At 38.7% G+C, this 19541-nt stretch overlaps 1 protein-coding gene and 1 non-coding gene across 2 annotated transcripts in view; one reads left to right on the top strand and one right to left on the bottom strand.

The window, feature by feature from the left end:
* Positions 1-19541, bottom strand: part of GRIN2B (glutamate ionotropic receptor NMDA type subunit 2B) — a 401817-nt gene that overhangs the window by 234310 nt on the left and 147966 nt on the right. The window lies entirely within an intron of this gene.
* Positions 487-546, top strand: LOC123640907. The gene has a single exon (XR_006736136.1). It is a non-coding gene; the product is annotated as a U7 small nuclear RNA (small nuclear RNA).

Genomic DNA, 19541 nt, shown 5'->3' with positions numbered 1-19541 from the left:
ACATTATATGCACTTGATTACATCTTATCTCCTCCAATAAATTCTAAACTCCATGAAGTCTAGAAGAGTGTCTTGTAGCAATAATGCCTTGCCTATAATAGGTACTTAATAAAGGTTTTTAAATGATTGAGCAAATGGACCAAGCAGATTTCTCTAAGATCCTGGTCATGAGGCCTGGGGAGAATGTGCAGAGTGGTGTCTCAATTCACATACACCTCGCTGTGCTAACCCAGAGTTCATGGATTTACTGGTCATTAAGTTACTCTCTGTCTTATTTCCAACACACATACACACACAGCCTTGCTGCTTGACTATTAATTTCAGTCTGATCTGGCCTTGATTTAATTTTCCCTATATACATTTATTTAGGAGTCAATTTATTTCATCTTTTAGCAATTATTTAGTACTTTATGTTTTGAAAGAGCTTTGTAACCACTGATTATTCTTTTATGAGGCAGATTGGTATTGTCATCTCTATTTCACAATTAGTGTTACAGCTCTTTTAAAGTTCGTCTAGTAGACTGTCTGGTTTGCACCGGGAACCTGAAAGAAAGGCCAGAAAGGTTCAATGACTTACTGAGGGTTAAAGCCAAAGCCAATATTAAAACCTACACCTACTCAGCCTCTTGTCCACAGATTAACCCACCTCACCGTATTTCCTACCAAAAGCCAGGGACCAGCATAATGTAACCTAAACAAGGTTGGATCTAGAAAAACCTGAAGGTCAAAATTTCAAATAGTTATCCAAAACTACAAAACTGCTATTGTTTTTTTCTTTGAAAGTAATGTTCTTCAATTCTAACGGCAAGCACAACAAAAATGGAGATGTCTGAATTCCCATTGTGAGGTGTTTGCTTTTCTAAGAAACAAGAAGCCTGCAGGGTCTTCTCATTTATGTTATTAAAAATCTAAAAAAATATTCACTTGAAATTCTTTGTATTTATTTTTAATTGACAAATAAAAATTGTACATATTTATGGTATGCAACATAACGTTTTGATATATGTTTACATCGTGGAATGTCTAAATCAAGCCAATTAATATAAATATTACCTCACATACATATTCATTTCCTTTGTGTGATGAAAACATTTAAAATCTACTCTCTTAGCAATTTTCAAGTATACAATATCTCGTTATTAGTTATAGCCCCCATATTGTACATTAGATCTCCTGAGCTTATTCCCCCAAGTCTAAATGAAATTTTGTATCCTGAGATCAACATACCCCAATTCCTCCACCCTCAGCCCCTGGTAACCACCATTCTACTGTCTGCTTCTATGAGTTCAACTGTTTTATAATAGATTTCACATATAAGTGAGATCACGGAATGTTTTTTTGTGCACGGCTTATGTCACTTAGCATAATGTCCTCCAGATCGATCCATGCTATGGTAAATGACAGGATTTCTTTCCTTTTTAAGGCTGAATAGTATTCTGTTGTATACATACACCACATTTCCTGTATCTATTCATCCACTGATAGACCTTAGGTTGACTCTGTATCTTGGCTATTGTAAATAATGCTGCCATAAACATGGGGGTGCAGCTATCTCTTTGACGTATTGTTTACAATTCCTTTGGGTATATGCCCAGTAGTGGGATTGCTGGGTCATGTGGTAATTCTATTTTTGGTGTGTTAAGGAACTTTTATTCTGTTTTCCATAGTACTAATTTACATTTCTAATCAACGGTGTGCAAGGATTCCCTTTCTCCACACCCTCACCAACACTTGTCTTCTCTTGTCTTTTTGATATAATAGCCATCCTAACAGGTGTGAAGTGCTATCTCACTGTGGTTTTAATTTGCATCTCCCTGATGATTAGTGATGTTGAGCATTTTTCCATATACCTGTTGGCCATTTGTATGTCTTCTTTTGAGAAATGTCTTTTCAGGTCTTTTGCCCATTTTTAAATCAGGTTATTTGTTTTCCTACTTTTGAGTTTTCTGAGTTCCTTAAAAATTCTATATATTAACTCCTTATCAGATGTATGCTTTTCAAATATTTTCTCCCATTCTATAGGTTTGTCTCTTTTCCCTGTGGGTTGTTTCCTTTGCTGTGCAGCAGCTTTTTAGTTTGATACAATCCCATTTGTCTATTTCTACTTTTGTTTCCTATACTTTTGGATTCATATTAAAAAATATTTGCCCAAACCAATGTTATGAAACTCTATCCCTATGTTTTCTTCTAGTGGTTTTATAGTTTCTGGTTTTACGTTTAAATCTTTAATCCATTTGACTTGATTTTTATAAATGGGGTGAGATAAGGGTTAAAATATTCAGTTCAAATTCTAATTTGAGCAATCCCATCTGCCACTTAAAAGTCCTGAAAGTACCTTGTAAATTATAATACTTTATACAAATGTAAGGTGCAGCATAATGTTACAGTTTATTTTCCTGCAAATCCCATTAGATTGCTTAAACTTCTTGACTTTCTGTCTTGAAATTTTGCTTGGTATTATTGAACAGAGTACAAGTTCCTTAACGTTTCTGGGAATGTTTTATGAAAAAAGGCCTTTGGATTAGAAGATTTCTACAGTGACCTTCTGTCCAAACATGCCACAGCTGTATGAGTGTAAGTGACTACCGTGCTCTCATTCCCCTGATGGAAACATTTCGGGACCATGAGTAGCTGTTGTGTGAGAATTTCATAAAGTCCTTCACACCACTTCATATAAGAGGCCCTAGAAAAATTCCTGTGACTTTCTGCATTAGCTCACTGTTCACATTTCACTTCACGTGATGCCCTTCTCCTCTCGCCTCCCCTCGTCTCGCTGACCACATTCGCCTTGCCTTCCCTCTTCTACTGCCAGTAAGTAAGCCTTCCTAGGCGAGGACAGAATCTCACCACAGCGAAATTTGCCTCAATTTCAATCAGCAACAGAGAGGGAAAAAATGTCCAAATTAAGCTGCTTGATTACGGAAATTAATCTTGTCATTTAGCGTCCCTGTTCTGCAGAACAGGGCCTTTGATTAGCCTCCTTGTTTCAGAATATTACAAGCAGACATTTATTAAGCAGAAAGCACTTTTTTTTGTAGTCAGGCAAGTCAGAGGGAAAGTAAAGGTGCCAAGAGGCTTCTGAAAGAAGGGCACAAGTCGAGGACTATCTGCCTGCTCCCACGTCCAAGTCCCCCCGAGCAAGGCTATCATGGAATCAGGACCTTAACCAACCCACCCCGCTATAGATGGCTCCTCTGATGAGAAATTTAAGAAGCAGAAAGGGAATCCATAATCTGTTATCCTTTTGGTAAAGGAAGGAGCCCCTTGACCTAGAGACAAATGATGGCTATGGATGGCACGATACACTGTAAAGTTAATTGCGAATGTGTGCAGAACCTGCTACCTTTATAAGGCCACATGCTCTGGCAGTTCTGAATTATGTTAGTGTCTAGGCAGAGAAGCCTTAAAGATTGTATAAAGACTGCATGGGTGCTTTTGTTGGGGGAGGGAGGGGATATTCTCTCTCTTCCATCAGTGTGCACTGACATTTTAAGATTTTGAAGGAGTGCTACCTGGTAGGGGGTGATTTGCTACATAGCACGTGTTCTAAATCTCAGAGCTTCTGGGGCCACCTTGAGTTTGGCGGTAAAAAGGGAGTTAGGTATGACCTGCTCCCAATTCACGCAACTGTCTGATAGAAGGGTTTTTCCAGCGCCAATAGCCTGACCTCAACCACTCCAGAGGAAGCCCAGCACGGAGCAATGGAGTAATTCAGTGCAGAAGCCCCAGTACTTGACTGGAATTGCTCAAGCTACCCTCAACTGATAGATAACAGAATGCTAGGAGAAAACCAGTCATTAACAAAAATAAAATAAAACAGAACAAAAACAACTTGACAACAGAGTCTGTGTTCTTTAGTTAGACCTAACTTCTCCTTAGGACAAGAGCAAAGAAACAATCAGCTCTTGAGTAATACCAGACTCAGAAAAACTAACTTCCTAACTTCCCAAATAAGCTCACCATTCATTTCAACTCTCTAAGATGCAACATGCAGCATGGCAGGAAGACCATAAGGTTTAGGGGCCAAGAGGCCTATGATCAAGTCTTGGCCACTATGCACTAAACATGTAGCCATGACTGAGGCACTTCATTTCTCTGAGCTTTGGGGTCCTCATTTGTAAAATGAAAATAATAATAACCTCATTGCAAAGGTTTTTATGAGGGTTAAAAAAGATTATAAATTATGCCTGGTAACTAATTCTATAAGAGATATTAAATAAATAATAGTAGTTATCATTACTCAAAACCCTAAAATCCTAATCTAAGACAGAGAACCACTTGCCAGAGAGATAAAGAACTCAAAGTGAAATATTAGCCCCAGAGGTGGTTGCCAAGAAGGTTCGTTTTAAAAGGGCTCAGGGTGGGGGGAGAGGAACTAAGTAAGCAAAGCCCACTGGAAGATGAGTTCTTCAAAGGCAAGAATAAGTTGTGACCAGTAGTACCCAATGAATACTCAATAAATAAACAAACCTATCTACATTGGCCTCTTGTTCCACTTTGTGCCCTCACCCCTACCACCTAAACTTCATCCAGCACTCAGCGTACTCTTTTGTAAACATGAAGCCCTCCAGGTCCTTTTCTACACACTTAAGATATGATCCAGACGTCTTAGCCTGCTCTGTGGGCCCAGTTTCCCTCCCTGACCTCATCTCCCGCCCCTCTCCCTCCTTTCTCCGCATTAGCCAGAAGCCCTTCTCACTCTTTCTAGAACTGCCAGACTCATTTCTGCTTCAGAGCTTCTCTGCTTGCTGTTCTCTAAACCTAGAAAGCTCCTTGTTCCTCCCCACCCTTCAGGCCTTAGCTCAAACACCATCTCTTCCCTACCCATCCTGTTTAAATGAACTTCCTTCATTATTCATTATCCTTTTTCCCTACTTACTTCCTTCATAATACTTAACTCTGTCTCAAATCATATTTTTTGTGTGTCTGTTTTCTGTCTCCCCCACTATAAAGTTCCATAAAAGCAGGGATTTTGTCTTGTCCATTCAGTAGCCCCAAGGTCTCTAGCCTGTAATGGAACGCAGTAAAAATTTGAATAAATGTAGTTGAGTGAATCCATGGTCATTCTAAAGGGTTTTATTATTGTGCATGGAGCCTGCATATTTTTCCAGCAGCCTGCCTCCCTGAGAAGCGGAATAATCCCCATCACTACAGAATGAGCAATCAGTTTGTATGCCTATATCCCAATCCACCCTGAACCTGAAGACAGATTCTGTGTCCTCTTCCTTAATAGTTTCTGCACTCCTAATGTCTACACAGTGTCTGACCAAAGTGTTGATTTCTCTTAACTGTCAGATGAATCAGGGAAACAAGAAATAAGACTCACTCTGCTACTATCAACATATCCAAATCCTAGGCGAGTTGCTCATATTGTATCACAAAAAACCTGTCTGCTCCTCCTTCCCTACGCCCCTAGTACAACTCCACAAGCAACAGTCTACCTCCTGGTGGGAAAGTCTGACTCTATGAACTGAATTAAGGTGCCAGTGAGCAATAAAACATTAGCTACATGTCACACTGAGGAGGATTCATTTATTTGGTGCAGTAGTGAGATTCACTCCTCTGATCAAAAGCCATTGCCACCTATGGTAAATGGCCAATAACAGAGCCCTAACTTCAGCAAAATGGACATTGGACATGTGTAAGTATTTGGGAAGGGGATAGTAAGAAAGATACCAAAATAGAGTTATTAGTATGAAAAGTAAACTCTGTTGCCCTATTCCCATTCTGCAAGGGATAGGCCCTATTTCCAGATGACAAAGGTCCTCCCTATGCCAGTACAATGATGTTCTGTACAATATTACTTATCTGAGTGTCACAACGTGCACTTTCCTTCACAAAGCAGAACACTCTGGGCTTAATATATGAAGCTGCAGGATCTGGCAACTAACACAATAGCTTGAGAGAGTGGAGAATGACACTAAAGCTTCTGGTTTGGGGTTGGGCACAGAGGTCATCTTTTAAGGAATATAAGAAATAGAGTCGACATCAAGAGAAATATATAAATGTGGAGTAGGCACCCTTAGCCTGGGGTTTATGAATGGACCTCAAGTGATCCATGAATCCCCTAAAACTGCATGCAGAATTTAGTAAGTGGATACTTATCTGGAAAAGGGGTCTATAGCTTCTGTCAGGTTCTCAAAGGGCTCCGTGACTCATGGCCACTGTTTTATAGAAGTCTCAAAGAAAAAAAAGTACATATGTCCTGTGACTCTTAAGATATACTGGTGTTCACAGGCAGGGTCAAATTTTTCAGTCAATCAACCAATCAAATCTCCATAGAAATCGATTCAACGACTATTTACTAAGCCCCAGACCATATACAAGACACTATGGAGCACCACTACTAGGTGTATGTCCAACAGCAGAAACTGCAAGAAAATGTTAGGAAGCTTTTTCTTCTATGTGGGAACAAAATTCTTAGCAATATGTTGACTAAAATAACTTCTGGGATCAAACATTTGGACTGAATTTTATTTGCCTATTATATTAGCATTTCTCTCTACATATTCTACTTAATCTCTATTTTCACCTGTATGTATCATTTTAAACCTATTTCAACTTTGAACATTTTCCATGAGCAAAATTCTGCTATAGTTCTTTGCATTCAATAAAGGAAGGCTAGTATAAAATCCAACAAATAAAAAGTACAAATGAAATAAAAAATTCAGGGCTTTTTATTCCATTAAATCTGAGGAAGCTGCAAGAGATTAAATCATAATGTCTGAAAGAAATGGAAAAGAGGAAGAGAACTAAGAAAAGGAATGGTAAGATCAGATATGTTGATCAGGGTGTCTATTATAGACACAAGATATTTAAAACCATGAAACCATTTGCATTGGGAATGGAAAAATAATGGACTTGTCCTTAAAGTGACAACTGTAGAGATCAGTAAAGGCATTTCAAGAAGCTCAGCATGATGGTATCCAGACATTATTAGTACTTACAATTTGGTAAGTCATTGGAAAGTTTGGGAAAATTTTATGCAAAACTGGAAATCAAAAAAAAGTATAGACCAAGCAATAAAGCTATTTAGAGTCATCCATTTGAATACTGAGTATCAGAATTATGATATAAGGGCAGAATAAGAGTGAGGCAAAAATGGGAACCAGATGGCAAAGGAAGCACGTGAGAATGTTGTAAATCCCAAACATTGCGACACTTCTGGGACTCTGGGCACCAAGAACTGGAAGCAGGATAAGGATAAAATGTTTGGTGGCAGCAATAACAACAAGAGCAGCAGCAGCAGCAGCAAAATAATAGTAACAAGGATAGCTAATATTCATGAGCACTTACTATGTGCCAGCACTTTATACAGATTCTCATTGCGTCCTAATGACCGCTCTACAAGCTTCTGTAGCAAATGAGGAAGCTGAAGGTTAGAAAGATGAAGGCACTTATTTCCACAGGACTAGATCCAAGCCTGCCTAATTCCAAAGTGCTAATTCATTCAATAAGGTGCAAAAGTAAAAGGCAAAAGATTTACTCTACAATCTGAAGAGACATCAGAGTATTAATAAGATGCAAAAGTAGTGAACAATTTAGAATTCACTCCTTTTTGGAGTACACACACATCGATAAAGGTGTGTCCAATCTCACAAAACAGGTAATAAAATTACCCCTTTCGAGTTGTTTCCTTTTTATCCTGGCCTTGCTTTAATAAAGCTGAACAGCCTCACTTTTGGAGAAATTTGAAAATCACAAGACTGGCCGTGTGTGTGCCTCTGTGCACACAGCTCCTCAAGCACCATCAGTCGAGTCTTCAGAGAGACCTGGGCAATGACTCAGAGGTGGAAATGATGAACGTGACACAACTTGAGGATTCCCCAAAATGGCTCCTTTTGGAGGAAATAGGAAAGTTACCATAGACAAGGAGTCATAAAGAAGGAAACAGCAGACATTTAAAGTTGAGCTTAAACATTTGGGTTTCCAGGGAACCTGGACAGTTTTTAGATTTAGGAACTTAATACCTAACGTGCAAAACTCTTTCAAAAGAAGTGAAGGCAGGCAAATGCTAGCTTTCCTTGTCAGAGCGCTCCTCAGTGTGCATGAATCCTCAGCGAGAGAACTGCACAGACAGCGAAGGGCCAGGTCAGGTCGCAAGTGTTACGTTTAGCCACTGGGGTTGGCAGGACAGCCGGCAAAGAAAAGAGTCTGCTACCAGGTGTGTGTGTGTGTGTGTGTGTGTGTGTGTGTGTGTGTGTGTGTGTGTGTGTGTGTGTGTGTGTGTGTGTCTGTGTTGCTTATTTTATATATTCTGAGATTTGTAACAAATTTCACTGGGCCCCTGACAGTTACAAAACAGCCACAAGGATCAGTACCTAAGAAGAGAACCAATGAATTTCAGTAAATAATCGGAGGTGCCTCCAAGTCACTAAACCCTCCCTCTATCATTACAGATTCTCATAAGGAAGTTTTAGTTGCCTTGACCTACATTTCCTTCCACGGTCAAGTCCTTCTGTGCCTGGCAGTACCATCCAGTAGAACTTCCAGTGATGACGGGAATGTTTTCTATCTGTGCTGTCTGATGTGATAGCCAATAGCCACACGTGGCTAGAATTTAACTTTTAACTTGATTTAATTTTAAGTAATTTAAATCGAAATTTCAATAGCCACATGTGGTTAGTGGCTACTGTAACGGTCACTATCGTCACTTTAGAGCACTGAGAGGGCCTGGATCATGATTTTCTAGTTCCTCCTGTCTGTGAATGTTATTTTCAACTCTTCTCTTAACTTTCACCTCTTTGATTTTTTTTTTAAATCTATCTTTAAGTGTCAATCTCATTATTCTAGATTTTGTTTACACTGTACCTATATCTTAGGTTAAAACATATAAAATTGCCCTTGTATAGGTCAAAAACAGCACAATATCAGCATCTTATATGGTTCAACTTTATGTAATGTAACGTGGGCTTCTTTTGCAGCACAGTGCTCTGCACATAGGAGCCGTCTGCAGTTGAATGAATAAAAGAATAGATGACTAAATATTGGTTGAATAAGTGAGTGACAAAGTCAGTCAACAGCCCGTGTCAGGAGACCCAGTACTCAGGAACGTTTCCTCAGATCAACTCAATATGTTGGTAGTGAGCTTAAGCCATGAGGCCAAAACCTCTCAAATAAAAAACCTCCTACAGGAATATGTTTCAGCCCTGAATTTAGTGAAGGCACCATTCAAAACAGACAATAAAGAAACACATAGGAACTTCTGACCCCATAACAATAAAACAATCACTGAGTATCCAGGGATTCACAAATTCCTTGAGCAGAAACTGATTCAAAATAATTAAGGGTGGGTTGTTTATTGAGGAGGGAAATGGAGTCCATTAGAGAAAGGAGATTCAGGGATATGTACTAGAGAAACTTGAAGAGACTATAGAAAAGATATATTCACATGCTAACAAAGGGCCTTGGGGAATGTTTCTGTGTATAATGAGAACTGGAGAAGTAAAAAAAAAAAAAAAAAAAAAAAAAAGATTGCCAGTTTTTAAAGTCTAACAAAACAAGCTCTCTCACTACAAACACCCTTGCCTGGTGGTGTTTATGAAAGCCCATTGTGCCGGTCTTTGAAGTGGAAAGGTAGGGTTAAAACACTCTGTATTTTCTTTCTCTCATTCTAAAAATGTGCCTGTAGACTTTAGCATTTTTTTCTTCTGGTACTTATATTCATGGGCTTCATCTGACGTCATTCCTTACACAACAATCTTTCCATTAAAAGAATACAAGTAGGTGATAATTGCAAGTGTAAATCAACAGCCCGTGTCAGGAGACCCAACACAAATGCACACATGCATGCATGCGCGCGTGCGCGCGCACACACACACACACACACACACACACACACACACACCTGCAGCTCCCCATGTATGAAATGATGCCACAGACCCAATGCCAGCAGGGCATATACTTGAGAGGCATTTGCCCAGTGAAAAAGAATTTACAGTGACTCATCCATGAACTTTCATCTGGCCCCTGGATGAAAAATAGCACACATGTAACCAGTCATATGAAGGGTGCGACCGCCATATGTGGCTAGATATGAGAGATGACAGGTTCCTAAAGGGATATTTCCTACGCCTCTAGTTCAGCAGATTAAAAAATATATATATATATGTATAAGAACTGACATCCACAATACTAAGGGATTTAACAATGCTATAAAATGGAACCCAGAAAAGTGAATACTTATGGAAATGACAACTGATATACAATAAAACTATTCTCTTCATCCTGTGGGAAAATGCACAGAAAATTTAAGGTTCAGAGTTTCTACTAGTGTTTTGAACTAGGTTCCTTTTTTTTTTTCCCATTCCTCCCTTCTCTCCCACTTATAAGAAGCCTGACTAATAGGTTACAATGAGGTCACAATGATAAAGTCACAGTTTGTATAAGATGCCAGCAGGCTTTTTGGGGCCCATGCTATATGAAGCATGGAAATCCCACTCTGGGAAGGAGTGAGCGGCAGAACCTGGTTTCCATAGCACTGCCATGGAAACAGCGCTCCGTGACTCTGTGCCTCCAGGCCCTCTGAAGCTGAAGCACTGCTCCAACACCCACCTCTGTATCACACGCCCCCAAGCCCCTCGCAAGTGATTAAGGAGTGTGCTGAGAAAGTGGGGCCCTCACCAGACATTTACCTGGTTATCTTAATAGGAGTTAATGTCCTAGAAAGAAGTGAAAGAAAATTCAGATGTTTCCTCCTCTTTCATTGCAGGGTGGGGGTGGGTGGGTGGGAGAGGGCTGGTGGGAGAGAAGGGAAAAGTAAAAATCTGAAGGCCAAAAACCCTACACTTGAAATTGCAAAAATACAAATCATGCCAAGTAGTTTATTAAAAAGATGGGCCTACTAATCCCATGCACTGGATTCTTTTATCTTCTTTTGTCTGCTTGGAATGCCAGCGTGTAAGAACAAAGGGTTTAATTAACTATTAGAGTTTTCAAGAGGCTCTCCCCTAATCTTTACCACTGGTGGCCAATGGACGGCTTGATAGGAATTTTTTTTTTCTCAATTCCGATCCCTTTGTCATGATTTTGAAAGAAGAATAAAAGTTTGGAAATGGCAGAAAATTCCAACAGAAGGAAGCATGGGCTCTTTCGCTAGCTTTGCATCCCTCATGCCTCTTTCTCTGATGGCTCTGAGCGGGTGAGTGACAGCCAGCCAGCGGTGCACTGGCTCAGAATCTGCCTCTGCAACGTGTGCTATAGCCGAGCTGGAGCAATGCCCACTGACCAGGAGCAAACGAAAGGTCAGGAAGCCTGTTAGTCAGCAGATGCTCAGGAACCTGACAGGGCATGTCAGAAAGGCTCCCAGCCCAGCAGCATGGCCCACACACCGGCCAGGGCATTGCAGCTGGGACCCTTGGAATCCCATTCCTGTTTTCAGCTCTTTCCTTACCTGATAAAATGAACTTGGGACAGTGACCCTGGCACATGTGTAATGCACACATGCACAAAAGCCTTACGCCTCAGAAGAACCTGAAGCTACCTTTTGCTGGTAAAATCATTGAGAAGAAACATAATAAAGGAGAGCTTCAAAATTTGCTGATTGGAAAAAGTTGATTGTTTTTAGCCTCTTGACAATAACCCAATGGTGAGTAGAGAGGAGGGAGAGTCCACACAACAGTAATATAAGCAAAGAGGATAAAAGTGAGGCCGTGGGTTTCCAGCCGCTCAGGAATGGTTCTGCTGGGGCAAACAACTAAAACGCTCTGTCTTTATTTCTATACCTGGAAATTCTCGTCTGCCTACCTTGCTGAGTGCTGTGAAATAGAAAGCAAAGCCAGGATCAGTCAGAATTAGACAAAGGAGAGTAAAATAAGACTGGAGTTCTGAATTATTCATTTTTATTTATGTATTATATTGGCAATTGTCACAGTTTTTTGTTTCTCCTAGATGTCGAAATTGTAAAAACAGGGCTGAATAATTCAGCGTGACTCAAGAAATCATAAATGGAGAACTGTCTGGGCAGTGACAGCCTACGAAATAGGCTCATTTTTTGTTGTTATTCTTAACATTTGCATGATACATTGATTTATAATTTAATTAACAACCTATGATGGCTCTAATGAATGTGATAATATTTGCAAGGCGTTTCAACTTTCTAAACGTGAGAGGGACTGAATTGTCCCACTCCCTTCATTTTTACCAAAGGCAAGGAGGAACAAGTGACCCAGTGGGAAAGAAAAGGGGTATGCTGGGACCAAAGGCCATGCCAGGAAGAAGTCGGAGCCCACACATGCCAGAGGCACATTTCTGGGTACTAAGTCATGCCCTGGTTGTTTGAGCACTTGTGCTAAGCTCTGCATGCAATTTTATTTCATACCACTGCAAGCCTGCAGGCAAGGCAGGATTTACTTTTTTAGAAGGGTGTTATTTCAGTCTAAGAGTCACAGGTGAGTCGAGGAAACACAGAAAAGTACAAATTTCTCATTATTCTTAGAGATTGAGGAGCCAAAACTCCAATCCAAACATTATATAGCTAAATCCATTTCTTCAATATGCCTGCTTCACAAAGTCTAGGAATGCAGTTTGAGGGAACCAACTAAACAGTAAGTAAAGAGGAGAGAAGAGAAAGGAGTTTTAAAAAGAGAACATTCATTGCCTTAAGATGACCAGCCCTCAACTTTCCGTCAAAAACAGCACCGCCATGACAGATCCCACCCTAGGGACTGGTCCAAGCCCTTCTTTGCATCTCCCATCAGTGTTTCACACCAGAGTCACCGATGGCCTTTGGGACAGACAAGTCTTCACCACATAGGGCTCTCTCTTATACTACAGGCTGTTTAGCAGCCCTGGCCCTGTCCATTAAGTGAAAGTAACACTCCACAGTTACTGTACCCTCTAAAGAATGCATTCACACATTGCCCAGTGCCCCATGGGAGCTTCAAGGGGTGAACTGTGTCCCTCAAAAATTCACATATTGAAGCCTTAATCCCTAGGACCTCAGAATGTGACTGTATTTGGAGACAGGCCCTTTAAAGAGGTGATCAAGTTAAAGGGAAACTGTTAGGGTGGGTCCTAGTCCAATATGACTGTTGTCTTTATAAGAGGAAGAATTTAGGACACACAAAGAAACACCAGGACACACCCACATTGAGAAAGACCACGGTGGCCACAGTGAGAGGGTGGCCCTCTGCAAGCCAAGGAGGGAGCCTCAGGAGAAACCGAACCTGCCTGACACCTAACACCATCCTAGGTGTCTCTGGGGCAAGACCCTGGAATCAAACACATACATGTTTCTACCAAAAACATGAAAACATGAGCACTTTAAAGATGAAATTAAGATTATTAAATAGTTTCATATCATTTTGCATCTGCTTTTGTTGCCAAATGGACTCATATTAGGTCAGGTTTTAACACTAAACAAAAAGAAAATGTTTTGGTTTTCAGAGCTTGTTGGCTTTCAGAGTTGCAAGTAAAAGATGGCAGACTGGGTCAACTTCCCTTAATAAAATGAAACCCAGAACTTCCAGGATCATCATTTAAATGGAGACTCCGCTGGTGGAGCCGGAGCAACCAGCAGACAGCAGACCACGCGGAGGGCTCGCTCCCTCGCAGGGTTCTCCCACTCGGCTCCTGGCCCCGGGGGGATACTCCTCACCTTGAATCCCTGACCCAAGTCTGAACCAGGCTTTTCCCTTCATTTCCCTTATCTCTGATAGAATAAACTGGGACTTTCCAAAAGACATCAGGAAATTCCAAGGGATACCAAAGGGAAAACAAACAGAGCTCCTCCCACCCTCTGCTTGCTGGATATCAGAGGCTGACAGCCCCGATGCAGTCCGCATGAGCCACCAAGAGAAAAGAGATTGGATCCATAGCCAACTACTCAGTGCCCCTACCCCTATCACCTAGGAACACAACCCCATATATTTGGGCCTTTCCGTCTTCAAAACCAAAAGAAAAGGCCCTTCTCTGGCCTACAATACAGTGGGGAAGAAACTGCTATTCCCTTGCCCATATACCCATTCACCCAAGCTCACCTCTTGTTCAATAAATACTTTTTAAGCACCTAGTGACTTCTGCAACTCAAGTGAGTGTGAGGGATACAAACAACAGTGAGTAAAACACTGAATTTATCCTCACGGAGCTTTTAGAAATATTTCTTCTCTGCGTTCTGACAGCACACATCGCTTATCCCTGTTAGAGTACTCATTGTCTTGCATTTTAATTGCTAAATGTCAACCTCCCTTCCTAAACTTTGGGCTTATTAAGGGAAGAAGCTATGTCCTATTTATTTTTCAAGCATTTAGCACAATGCTCAGCCTACATTAAGGGGCCAGGTAAATGTTGATTGAATTAATGAATAAGTGAACAGGGATGAGGGGGAACTTGGTCACTGAATGCTACCTACCCATTCTCTCTTTTAACTACATGAAAGACAGTCTTTTCTCTTTATCCCCACTGCTGTGCCTTCACTATCTCCTGGCTGGATTGCTAGAACAGTCTAGTAACTAGTCTTCCTGACCACAAAATCCACCCTCCACACTGCTACCAAGGAGAGCTTTCTACAATAGGAATTGGATTATTCTCCCTTTTAAATTCCACTGCCTACAGGATGAGGCTCAAACTCCTTTAAATAACATACATGGCCCTTTGCAATACGCCCCAACTTGCTTTCTTCTTTTTCTTTCCAGTTTTCTTCCACTTCCTACCAGTCAACGTTTGTCCCATTTACCCAGAACTACTCAATGCCCCTAAAATAGCCCCTGCTCCTCCAACTCTGTACCTCTGCCTGTGGTGCTGTTCTACTTTTCTCTAATGCTTTCTTACTGTTCCTCTTTAGCCTCTGTGTCTCTACCCCAAATTAGCTCCCAACTGGAAAAACTCATTTATTGTTTAGGGCCCAATTCAAATGTCTTACATGGAACTTCTCAACTCCTCAGGCAAAGTCATGCTTATCCTCTGAAACCAAGAAATATAGTCAAAGTGGGTCCCAGAAGGGAGGGCTGTGTTCATCCCACACACACACACACACACACACACACACACACACACACACACACACTGTACACTTCACACACACCATGTGCTTGGAGGAGGTAATTCCTAGCCCCAAACTGGAATTGGGAAATGCGTCCCTCTGCCTCTAAGTGGCTGCTGTTAAATTGCAAATATCTGAAAGATGCATCATATGCAAAAGTTCCTTGTTACCAGGGATTGGTTAAAGTCCAGCTGAGCTACAGAAAGGGACTGGTGCCAGGAAAGAAGACAGAATGCAGAAAAGAAGAAAGGTGCTACATAAAAAGAGGCAGGAAGGAACATAAAATTCTTTATTTCACCATTTGCCTGGGATCAATCCTGGCCCTATGTAGTAAACCTTGACCATTTTTGGTCATTTAGGAAAAATTTAGTACCAGGTGCTGTGAAAATGTTCCTTTGGAGCCAGGTATGATTAAGATATGGCCGCTATCCGCAAACAGCTAATAATCTAATCAACTATTACATTCACAAGAATTTCAAGCCTACCATTCTATACAGGGCCAGAATTTTTTCTAACAACCAAACTTAAAATGAAGGAAATACATTCCTTGGAGTTTTCTAGACTTTTGAACATAACCAACTACACAGAATAAATGTGGGAAGCAAGTAAGCAGCAGGAGTTGACCATAAATATTCTCAATCCCAGCTATGAAATATGTCCTTATTCTAACATATATACGGTAATGAGCTAAATAAAAATCAGAGAATGAGATTCAAAACAATTTAATTTGCTTTGCCTGCTTATTCTGCTTTCTGTATTCTATAGACTTCCTAAAGGACTGGGCTTAAAGTCTCATGAATTTTTAACATAGGAGCTTCAAAGGGAATTTGGATGTGGAAAAACAGAGGGAGACAACTCTATGAAGAAATAATGGAATCATACTTGTAACATATTTGGTGAAAGATAATGACACCACCCTTCTAATGTATTGGGTCAAAAGGAAAGGAACAATCTAGCAGATTCTAAGAGGTATCTGCAAGGTAGTTCTCCTCTCTCAAGTAAGCAGTAATCAAAAATCAATGGAACACATAAAATACAGGTCCATTTCTGAGCCTCATTCAGATTTATGGATGTATATGTCTAGCCTCATGCCAATACCACACTGTCTTTATCACTGTAGCTTTATAGCAAGTTTTAAATCAAGTTATGTAAGTCCTCCAACTTTGTTCCTTTTCTGAATTGCATTGACTATTCTAGGTCCTTTGTATTTTTATAAAATTTTTATAATGACTTCAATTTCTATTAAAAAAAACTACTGGGATTTGTACTGTGATTGAGAGAAATCTAAAGATAAAGGTGAAGAGAACTGAAATCTTAAAATACTCTTTTGATCCATGAGAACAGTATAACTTTCCATTTATTAAGTCTTTAGTTTTTCTCATCAGTGCTTCACAGTCTCTGGTGTAGAAGTCTTGAATATATTTTGTTATACTTATCCCTAGATAGTTCATGGTTTTGATGCTATTATAAATAGTCTTTTATTTAAGTTTTTAAAATGTACACTAATTCTCTTCTAGTATATAAAAATACAATTGATTTTTGTATATTGACTTTGTATACTGTGACCTTCCTAATTTCATGTAAGTTCTAGCGATATTATGTAAATAAATTTTCTTCATAGATCATGTCTTATGTGAAGGAAGATAGAATTACTTTTTCCTTTCTCATCAGTATGCTTTCTATTCCTTTTTCATACCTTATTCCATATGCTACACCCCTAGTATAATGCTGAGTAGAAGTAGTAAAGGTAGACATCCTTGCCTTGTTCCCAGTCTTAGGGGAAAAGTATTCAGTCTTTTGCCAATAAGTATGATGTCAGCTGTAGTTTTCTCATAAATATCTTTGTCAGGTTGAGGACGTTACCTTCTATTTTTAGTTTGTTGAGAGTTCTTACCATGAGAGAGTGTTGAATTTTTTTCAAATTGTTTTCCTGCATCTATTGAAATGGTCTCTCTCTTTTTTCCTGTTAATGTGATGAACTACATTGATTGATTTTCAAACATTAAACCAACATACAATTACTGAGATAAACACCTCTTGGACATGATGTATTATCCTTTTTATAGTTTGCTGGATTTTCTATTCACTAATATTTTGCTGAAGGTTTTTGCTTCTATATTCATGAGGAATATAGTGACATAGTTTCCTTGTAATATCTTGTCGCATAATGATACCACAAGAATACTGATTAGGAGTAAGAAAATGTTCCCTCCTCTCCTATTACCTGAAAGAGTTTACATAGAATTGGTATTATTCTTTCTTTATACATTTGGTAGAATTAACCAGTGAAGCCATCTGGGCCTGTTATTATCTTTGCAAAAAAGATTTTACCTAAAAATTCAGTCTCTCTGATAGATATACAATTATTCATTCATGTTATTTTTTCTTCTTAGGTGGGCTTTAGTAATTTTGTGTCTTTCAAGGAATTTGTCCATTTACCTAATTTGTCAAATTTATTGGCATAAAGGTAGTCATAGTATTCTTTCATTGGCCTTTTAATTTCTGTACAATCTATAGTGATATCTTTCTTTCATGCTTGATATTGGTAATTTATGTTTTATGTCTTCAATTCCTTAGCCGGTCTTACAAGAGGTTTATCAATTCTATTGATCTTTTCAAAGATTCTGGGCTTCATTGATTTTTCTCTTTCATTTGTCTATATTCTATTTCATTGATGTCCCCTCTTTATCTTTTTCTTCTGTTTATTCTGGATTTATATTGCTCTTCTTTTTCCAGATTCCTAAGGTAGAAGCTTAGGCCATTGATTGCAGACCTTTCTTCTTTTCTAATATAACCTTTCATTTCTATAAATGGCCCTCTAAGCACTGCATTAGTGGTAATGCACAAATTTTAGTATGCTGTTTTTCATTTCAATTCAGTCCAAAATATTTGGAAAGACCCTTGTGATTTCTTTTCTGACCCATGTATTACTTAGAAGTGTATTGTTTAATTTCCCAAATTTGGGTATTTTTCAAATATAGTTCTGTTTAATTCTGATGTGGTCACAGAACACATTGTGTATGATTTCAGTCAACTTAAATTTATAACATTTGTTTTGTGGCCCAGAATATTGTCTTATCTTGGTAAATATAGCATATGAACTAGAAAAGAATGTATGTTCTCTCTTCTGTTGTTAGATGTAATATTGTATAAAAGTCCATTAGGTCAAGTTGGTGGATAATGTTTAAGTCACCTATATTGTTAATATGTTTTGGCATACTTGTTCTGTAAATAACTGAAATTGTTGAAATCAACCATAAATGTAGTTAGTTTTGTTTTCTTTTTCATCAGTATTGTATTAGTTCCATCAGAGTTTGCTTGCATCTTTGTAATTAGGTGCACATGCATTTAGGATTGTTACTTCTTCTTGAAAAAGTAGCACATTTTTCATTACAAAATGTTCCTCTTTATACCTAGTAATAATCCTTGTCCTGAAGTCTATTTTGTCTGATATTAATATAGCCTACCCAACTTTCTTTTGATTAACACTTATATAGTATATCTTGATTAATATCTTTACTTTTAACCTATCTATGTCTTTATATTTAAGGTAAATTTCTCACAGATAGCATATAATTAGGTCTTGGTTTTTATTTAATCTGACAACATGTGCCTTTCAGTGGAGTATTTAGGCCATTTACATTTAATGTTATTATTAATATGTCTGGTTCTAAATCTATCATTTACAAATTGTTTTCTATTTTTTACATCTATTATTTATTTCTTTTCTGTGTTTCTTGCCTTTTCTTGGGTTCACTGTTTTTGGTAGTTCTGTGTTATTTCCGCGATTATTAGCTCTACTCCTTGTCACTGTCTGATGGTTTCTTTAGGACTTATAATGTACATCTTGAAATTATTACATTCTTTCTTCAAATAATGTTATAACACTACTCAGATAGTATAAGAAACTTACAACAGTAATTTTCATCCTTCCCCTCATTTCTAGGGCTGATGTTATCATATGTTTTATTTCAATATATATTATAAACCCCACAGTATATTGCTGTTATTTTTGCTTTAAACAATCATTTTTTTGGAAGACACTTAACAATGTTTCTAAATTCTAAATTCCCACCAATTTACTATGTCACACAGTTTTAATTCCATTGTCTAGATCCACATTTCCATCTGCTAGCATATTCTTTTTGACTGAAAAACTTTAATATTTCTTAAGTACAATGTACCACTAAATAATTAACTCAGCTTTCATTCTCCTGAAAATCTTTATTTTGCCTTCATATTTAAAAGATATTTTTGCTGGGTGTGGAATGCTTTGTTGAGGAGTGCTTTGTTTTGTTTTGTTTTCAGTATTTTAAAGACATTGGTCCATTTCTGCTCACTTGCTACTTTGTGGTGCAAAGTCTGCTATGATTCTTACGTTTTCTAGTCTGAATATAATTTGTCTTTTTTTCTCTAGATGTTTTTGAGATTTTTCTCTTTATCACTGCTTTTCAGTAATTTTATTATAATGCGCCTTACTGTCATTTTCTTCATTTTTTGTTTGTTTGGGATTTGCTGATTTCTTAAATGTGTGGATTTTTAGTTTTCACAATTTTTTTAT

The sequence above is a fragment of the Lemur catta genome, chromosome 6, assembly GCF_020740605.2.
Source record: "Lemur catta isolate mLemCat1 chromosome 6, mLemCat1.pri, whole genome shotgun sequence".
Taxonomy (NCBI): domain Eukaryota; kingdom Metazoa; phylum Chordata; class Mammalia; order Primates; family Lemuridae; genus Lemur; species Lemur catta.
Note: the sequence above shows the minus strand (reverse complement) of the source record. Positions and strands in the feature narration are given on the sequence as shown.